This window comes from Silene latifolia, chromosome 11 (assembly GCF_048544455.1).
Source record: "Silene latifolia isolate original U9 population chromosome 11, ASM4854445v1, whole genome shotgun sequence".
In the NCBI taxonomy this organism is placed as follows: Eukaryota; Viridiplantae; Streptophyta; class Magnoliopsida; order Caryophyllales; family Caryophyllaceae; genus Silene; species Silene latifolia.
Window position 1 is genome coordinate 165,510,308 of NC_133536.1, and position 8,576 is coordinate 165,518,883.

The window sequence follows — 8,576 nt, forward strand, 5'->3', positions numbered from 1 at the left end:
AACTTCAAATTGATGGTATCAATGTGAGCACTAAGTTAAGCACCCAATTGAGTAATTGAGTCCACTTCATGCTTTCCTCCTCTAGTAGCCTTGCGAGGTCTACTATATTGTGAATTATGGACCGCCATTTCCTCAATCTTGTTCCAAGTTTGATTGTCGTCAACTTCGGTGAACATACCATTTGATCCCATGTTGAGAATGTTTCTTGAGTCTTCATAAAGACCATTCCAAAATTGTTGTACCAAGAACCACTCGCTAAGTCCATGATGAGGACATGAGCGACAAATTCCCTTAAATCACTCCCAAGCTTCATACAAGGATTCTTCATCTCTTTGCTTAAAGCCCGTAATTTGAGCTCTTAGCATGTTAGTCTTTTCCGGTGGGTAGAACTTTTTGTAGAAAGCTAGAGCCAATTCCAAGAGTCAATTCCGAGAGTAGCCTTATCAAGGCCTTTCAACCATTATTTTGCGGTGCCAATTAGAGAAAAAGGAAATAAGACCCATCGAATTTGGTCTTGAGTTATACCGGTTTGAGAAATCGCATCACAATAGTCACAAAAAGTCTCCATGTGAGAGTTAGGGTCTTCACTAGGCATCCCCCCAAATTGGCTTCTTTCGACTAATTGGATAAATGCGGATTTGGCAATGAAATTTCCGGTTAAGTGTTGTGGTGTGGGAGTACTATTGGGTAGGTTCTCCTCGGTTGGTACGGAATGTGATGAAAATTTAGGCATTGTGGGTTGATTTTGTGTTGGATTTTGTGTTGGGTTCTCCTCACCTTCTCTTGCAAAAGGGTTGACGAACTCAATAGCGTTTGGTTGAATATCTACAACCTCACCAATACCTCTCAAATTTTTCCTAGCAAGTCTTCTATTGTTTGTCAAAGTCCTTTCAATTTCGTGATGAAAGGGTAACAAGTTACCTTGTGATCTTCTAGACATGCAAAATATCAAACAACTCGAAAATAATTAGAACAAACCTTGAGGAGCTTTATGATGCGTGTCATTTATATGATGTTTTACACCTCTTTTTACACGCATTTCAGAGCTTATTTGTGTAGTTTAAGCTACCATTTTCCCTATTTCCGTCTACTTTCGTGTTTTTGTACATTATTGCAAAAATGTGAAGAATTCAACGGAAATTGAGCTAAATCCGTCCCCGAGTATCCTGTATTGCATTTGACGTGAAGAATTCACTTAAGGAACGAGCTTGGTGTGCGTTTCAAGGCCCAAAAGACAAATCCACGAGATTATAGAAGCCAACTATCAGCTACTTCAGTCGATCGACCACTGTCTTCAGTCGATCGACCAACCTGTGGGTTCCAGTAGCTACTGTTCAGCTCAGGGCAGTCGATCGACCGCCATGCTTAGTCGATCGACCAAGTCGCTACTTCAGACGAGAATTAAAAGATCGAGATTTATCAAGCCCATGAGTTATTAGGTTTAGGAATAATAGCTGCGTACTTTTCCTATATAACGCAGCATGAGTTTTCAGAATAAGGATCGAATTTTTATTCAAGTTTAATATACAGTTTTAGTTTATCATTAATTAGGGTTCAAGGATTAATTCGGGACTGAATACAATTCACCTTGATAATTCGGATTTGTTCTTTTCCTTCGCAATTCACACGGTACTCTCCTGTTTTGTTCAAGTTATTTTGCTCTCTTTCATAGTTATAGAATTGCTAGATCAGTTTCCCAAGCCGAATTGCCATCTTATGTTAATTGTTTATCTTACCGTATCAATCATGAATTCTGTAGTTTATTTAGCCAATCTTACTGTTGTTATCATTCTTAGTATGAGTAGCTAATTTATTCGTGCTAGGATGTAGGGGAATTATAGTGTAGGCGGCATTAGTATTAACATGGCCTGAAATCGCGTGTCAGTCGATCGACCGCCATACCTGGTCGATCGACTGACCACGTGAGGTTTTACCTTCGTTTTAATTGATTTAAATGTTGTATTTGACGAATCGAATGCATGCGACTAGTTGAATGCTTAATATATGACTGACCCATTAGATAGAAAGATAGGGAAGGTTGTTAGATCACCAATTAAAATGACTAAACTAAGCTGAGATCGAAAGATAGGTAAAGTTTAGATTATAAATCACTTTTCAGGACGAGAGTCAGTATTAGTGATACTAGGGACTTGTAGCTAGATCGAAAGATGCTATTTGTTAAGAGTGGACCGAGAGGACCTCTTGTTTTCCCGCCTCATGTGTTTGATTTAGACCTACTTAGTATGCTGCCGCCGAAACTATAGTGAACCGACCATCCTAGTACCCCTTCTTTTATCTGTTTTATCCGTCTATTTAGTTTATTGCCTTTAGCTATAGACCAAATCAATTCAACCCCCACCTTCGTTACCTTAGACTAGGATTAGACAATTATTAATTACATTCGCCTCCTTGTGGTTCGACCCTGTTACCACTAGCCTAGGTTAGTTTTAATAGGAATTATAAATATTATTTTTGGTACTCACAACGACGGGTATCAAATTTTGGCGCCGTTTCCGACAGAGGAAGAGCTAAGTACTCTATCAAGTTACTACGAGAATGCCTTATTTGAGGAGGATCCCCCTTCATCTCCTGTCTCTAATTCATCAGCTGAGACCGTCACTTCTCCAGAAATTCCAGTCATGGCTGAAGAAGCAAGCATCGCTAGTCACTCGAAGCCGACAATGCGAATCTTTACAAAGGATTCGCATTACCAGGGGAAGACCGAAAGTTCGAGCCAAAGCCTGCCTATATTAATTTGGTTGAGAGAAACCAATTCGGGGGAGCTGCAACTGAAGATGCAGCTAAGAACATGGAGACCTTTATAGATTATTGCTGTTCCATACCCGCACCCACTGGCGTGACCCCGGATCAGATAAAGGAGACCATGTTTAATTCTCCCTTCGTGATGCTGCAAGAGAATGGTATATGGACCTGGATCGAGCTGCTAATGGGATCACCAATTGGAGTTCGTTGGCCTTGGCATTTTACAAGAAATACTTTTCTGCCTCGAAGACCAATGCGATTAGAGCTCAGATCACGAGCTTCAAACAAGGGCCGGATGAGAACTTTCATGAGGCCTGGGTCCGTTTCAAGAAATTGGTGCGAACCATACCGCACCATAGGTTTGAGAAGTAGAGCCTATGCAATCAGTTCTATAATGGGCTCTATGATGATCAAAGAGCTATCTTGGACGCTGCAGCAAGTGGCCGGTTTACAGAGAATGTTGGAGAGACCAAAGGGTGGAAGATCATTGATGACTTAGCCACCCATAAAGCTGATTATGGGAATTCCAGAGGGAATCAAAGGAGGAGTGCTGAATCTCCTTCTGTAGCTGCACTTGAAGCTCTCACTGCGAGATTTGATAAATATGAATTGGGAGGAGCTTCAAAAGGAGGTATTTACCATGTAAATGTTGTGGGTCTGCAAAAGGTGTGGAGCTGAGGGACACGTTTCAGAAAATTGTCCTAGTCCCTTTGAGTCTTGTGCTGCCTTTCAACATTATAGGCAGACAAACACCTACTATGAGCCTAATGTTCATCCCAACTTGAGGTGGAGTAGCCAGAATGTCCTAAATCCAACTCCACCTCCACAGCAGCAGCAGCAGCAAGCTTATGTGCCCCCTCACAAGCAACAATCATATAAAAAACCTCCCTATGTGCCGCAGCAGCAACAATCTCAAAATTCTGACTTTGCTGAGTTGAAGAATATGTTGCAAAAGGAGTCCCAAGCTAGAGAGGCCGGGATGAAACTGCTAGAGAGCCAAATTGCTCAATTGGCTAGCAAGAGTACAACTCGAGCTCCGGGACATTTACCGACTCAGACGGACCAGAAAGAGACTCTTAATGCCATCACTTTGAGGAGTGGGTCTACCCTTGAGGGGCCCGTCATAGTCGAGGACGAGGCTGCAAAAGATGAGGCGGAACCGAGTCAAAAGAAAGCTGGAACGAACAAAAACAAGAAAAAGACGAACAGCAGGTATGTCAGTCGATCGACTGACATACCCGGTCGATCGACTGAAGTGTGACAAACAGAGCTTCGGTCTGTTCAAGTCGGGCGATCGATGACCTAACCGGTCGATCGACTGAAATTGCTGCTGATAGTGAACCTTTTCGTCCTCCAATGCCCGATAACCTGAGGGATCATTTGTTTCGGGGTACGACTGCCCCGAAAATATTGAGGCCAGACCCGACTACTGATGGGTCTGTTCCGGTTCCAAAGTACGACCCTATGTCAATTAACGGTTCACATTTGAGACGGTCTGAAGAAGGGTCAAGCTACAAGAAAGAGAAGGTAGTGGACTTTCAGCCTAAGTCCACCGACGCCGGCATGAGAGACTTAGAGGAGAGGGCTAAGTTACTTCTTACAGCCCTCTATCCGGAGAGATTGGTGCCGACGAAGGAACAGGTATCTTTTAATAAGTTTGAAAATGTTGTTCGTAGTCTAAACGTACAAGTACCTTTCCTAGAACTATTCAATCAAGTGCCTGCTTATATGAAATTTATGAAACAATTACTGTCTAAAAAGAAGTCACTTGAAACTGTGCATACTATCGCATTAACTGAGGAGACATGCTCTTATTTGTCCCATACTGCACCCCTTAAGCTAGAGGACCCGGGAAGCTTTTCAGTCCCATGTAATATTGGCACCTTTTCTATTGAGAAAGCCTTATGTGACCTAGGAGACAGTATTAGTGTAATGCCCTTGAGTCTTGCTAGGAAGCTGAAGTTGAATAGGTTTACAGTCACAAATATGACAGTACAGATGGCTGATCGCTCTGCGGTCCAGCCAATAGGAGTCTTAGAGGACATCCCCGTGCAAATAGGGAAGTTTTTCTTCCCTGTTGACTTCGTGGTGCTTGATATGCCCGAAGATGCACACATACCTATCATACTAGGTAGACCATTCATGCACACTGCTGGTGCAGTTATTGATGTTGGCTCTAGGACCCTGACCTTCAAAGTAGGGAAACACTCCATTGTCTTTGCCCATACAGCTAGGAAGAAAGACCCCATGTGGCCTGTCACTTGCAATACGGTTTCTGAAAAGAAATCCTATTTTATACTTCCTGATATGCCTGTCTCTATTCCTACTCCTGTTGTAACACCTCCGCCCCAGATTGGGAGCAAAGTGGAGGAAGATTCTTCTGTTTTAGACATTGTAGGAGCTGGTTTGGGGAAGGGAGAGATGCCTGTTGCTCCGGCTGTGAAGGAGCAAGTCGTTTCAAGAGGCGGTCTTGGATGCCTGAGCTATGGCACTGATGAGGAGCTTGAAGATGAGCCAGCCAGAGTGAGAAAGTCCGACTTGGACTTTGATGAGCCGGAAGAGGTCATTGATTGGGGAGATGACGAAGCTGTTGATCCGTCAAGCTCTACGGATGCTGAAGTTGAGAAAGGTGCAGCTTAGAAGATGAGCACCGTTGAGGCTACCTCTTGTAGCCAGAAGCCGACGAAGTGGGCCATACCGTGACCATTCTTGATCAACTACTAGTTGATCACCCGCTTTATCAAAAACTTCATTTTATTGCTTTTAAACTATTTTATTGCTTTTGTGTGCGCGAGACTTCGCATTTAATTATTTTGTTTGGGATTTTTAAGCACTTTAGACTTTACTTTGGGTTTTGCGCAATTTTGGGCGCGTATTATTGTGCACTTGCAGGTTTTTGGACCTCATTAGCTCAAGTTATTGAGCAAATACGAAGAAATCAGAAGTTACAACAGTGTTTTCGGTCGATCGACTGACCTGTATGGTCGATCGACTGGCTACACAGTTCCAGGAGCTTCTGTTCCTGTTCACTCTGGTCGATCGACTTCCTGCTATGGTCGATCGACCGCCCTGGACTGCTGTACCTGTTCACGACCTTTCCCCTGCTGTGTTTGGTCGATTTGCGGAATTGAGGGAGTTTTCTACTCCACTTTATCTTCCGTCATATTATTTATTTCTTCTATTTTCTCAATTATGCATATAATTACCGCTTCATTATTGTTTTCTCGGTTTTATGCGTGGTATTTGTTTGTCTTTCAGGTACTTATTGGTAGCACTGCTAGCTACTGTAACCTCCTAGCTCACGCTGGTTTGGGGAGGTTTCTTTTTGTTGCGCTTAAAGTCTTGTGAGTTCCCGAGTTCCACTTCATGTCATATTTACTTATCGCAAATTCCCGTTTCTCTTTTCTTCATTACATGATTTTGCACAATGGGGACATTGTGCGATTTGGTTTGGGGAAAGGTTTTGCGTCGCATTTCATTTGCATTGTTATATTGCATTTCAGTTGCACGTTTACATTTTTGGCTTGCATTGTTTATTTCATTTCTCTTATATATACAGAAAATTCCAAAAAATTGAAAAATTTCATCAAAATTCAAAAATTTGCATGTTTATTTCAGCATATAGGTCGAGTTGGAACGGTAGTATTTCAATGATGATATTGCATTTGCATCTGTTTCTGCCTGAACCTTGCTAATTGACATGTTATTAGTAGAATCGTATAAGTGCATATCTACGAGTTTTTGTTAATTATTTGCTGAACTTGAGACTTGACTTAGAATTTTGGCAAGCTACATCATATTTTCTAAGGTTTAGAGCTTATAACTGGTATCATCTATGACCAGTTTATCTAGAAATGTGAGTAGTACTCCTTATGAGACATGTTACATAAATGTGCATAAATATGAACTTGATCTGCTTAATACCTGTATGCATTCGGTTTGTGGTTTGTTGACACATGTGGTAGAGGTCTCCTTTTCTCATTTTACCCATAAGCTTCACACTGCCAAAAATAGCCTTTTTGTCCCATTACTACATCCTACATTTAGCCTGCCCTTGTCAAGCTAGTAGTCTATGTGCTTGGGATTGTTACTTAGTTTTTGGTAGCATTTGCTCTTATTGAGATTTTGTTGGATAAAAAGAATGAAGGAGGAAAGAAGTTCAAAGAAAAGAAAAAAAAGAAAAAAAATGATTCGAAAAAGAAAAAAGAGTTCTGTACTGTTTACTTCAGTCGATCGACCACTACATCAAGTCGATCGACTGGGTTCCGAAGGAAATCAATTCGCATAATTCAAAATCCTTATCTTATGGCGATTTTTGCTCCCATGTTGCATTAGTATCTTATGGGGAGTTGGTTGATTATTGTTATACTGGAGATTGTGAGTTTTGTGCTTGCTATAGCACCGTATCGATTGAATTTTGAGCAAGAAGAAGGATGTTGTCATATGGTTCCGTTTCGGTACTAGCTTGATCACCTATACCTCCACTTTCCCGTAAATGTTTTGCCTCTTCTTACCCATACCTCACATATCCATATATACCTCGGCATGTGTCATGGTCTTTTGTTGGTTGGAATGCATATGTACGGTCATAGAGATTACTTTCATATTATATTGCAGGCATGTTCTTATAGGTCGTGGTTAGGTGAGAGTCTTTAAAAAATGAATTCTTTCTATCCTCTTACATATTTTCACCTTGTTCTTATTTGAGTGATTCGAGCGACTCGTGAGAGTCCAATTTGATAAGTCTCTATAGTTGATGGTTCAACAGTTTTTAACGACTTCATAACTCGGTTGCATGATTCATAATTGCTAATTGATTGTTGGTTATTGCATTAAAATGGTTTAGGCTTTACATATTGTAATTCGCTCTGAGATTGAACTCGTTCCATTAGGTCATTAGATCGAGTTTAGTTCTTGCTTGGGGACAAGCAAGGGTTTGGTTTGGGGAAGTTTGATGCGTGTCATTTATATGATGTTTTACACCTCTTTTTACACGCATTTCAGAGCTTATTTGTGTAGTTTAAGCTACCATTTTCTCTATTTCCGTCTACTTTCGTGTTTTTGTACATAATTACAGAAATGTGAAGAATTCAACGGAAATTGAGCTAAATCCGTCCCCAAGTATCCTGCATTGCATTTGACGTGAAGAATTCACTTAAGGAACGAGCTTGGTGCGCGTTTCAAGGCCCAAAAGCCAAATCCATGAGATTATAAAAGCCAACTATCAGCTACTTCAGTCGATCGACCACTGCCTTCAGTCGATCGACCAACCTGCGGGTTCCAGTAGCTACTGTTCAGCTCAGGGCAGTCGATCGACCGCCATGCTTAGTCGATCGACCAAGTCGCTACTTCAGACGAGAATTAAAAGATCGAGATTTATCAAGCCCATGAGTTATTAGGTTTAGGAATAATAGCTGCGTACTTTTCCTATATAACGCAGCATGAGTTTTCAGAATAAGGATCGAATTTTTATTCAAGTTTAATATACAGTTTTAGTTTATCATTAATTAGGGTTCAAGGATTAATTCGGGATTGAATACAATTCACTTTGATAATTCGGCTTTGTTCTTTTCCTTCGCAATTCGCACGGTACTCTCCTGTTTTGTTCAAGTTATTTTGCTCTCTTTCATAGTTATAGAATTGCTAGATCAGTTTCCCAAGCCGAATTGCCATCTTATGTTAATTGTTTATCTTACCGTATCAATCATGAATTCTGTAGTTTATTTAGCCAATCTTACTGTTGTTATCATTCTTAGTATGAGTAGCTAATTTATTCGTGCTAGGATGTAGGGAAATTATAGTGTAGGCGGCAT

At 41.1% G+C, this 8,576-nt stretch overlaps 1 non-coding gene across 1 annotated transcript; it reads left to right on the forward strand.

The window, feature by feature from the left end:
* The first annotated feature begins 258 nt into the window (after positions 1-258).
* LOC141616280 (small nucleolar RNA R71) lies at positions 259-365 on the forward strand. The gene has a single exon (XR_012530635.1). It is a non-coding gene; the product is annotated as a small nucleolar RNA R71 (small nucleolar RNA).
* The last annotated feature ends 8,211 nt before the right edge of the window (positions 366-8,576 follow it).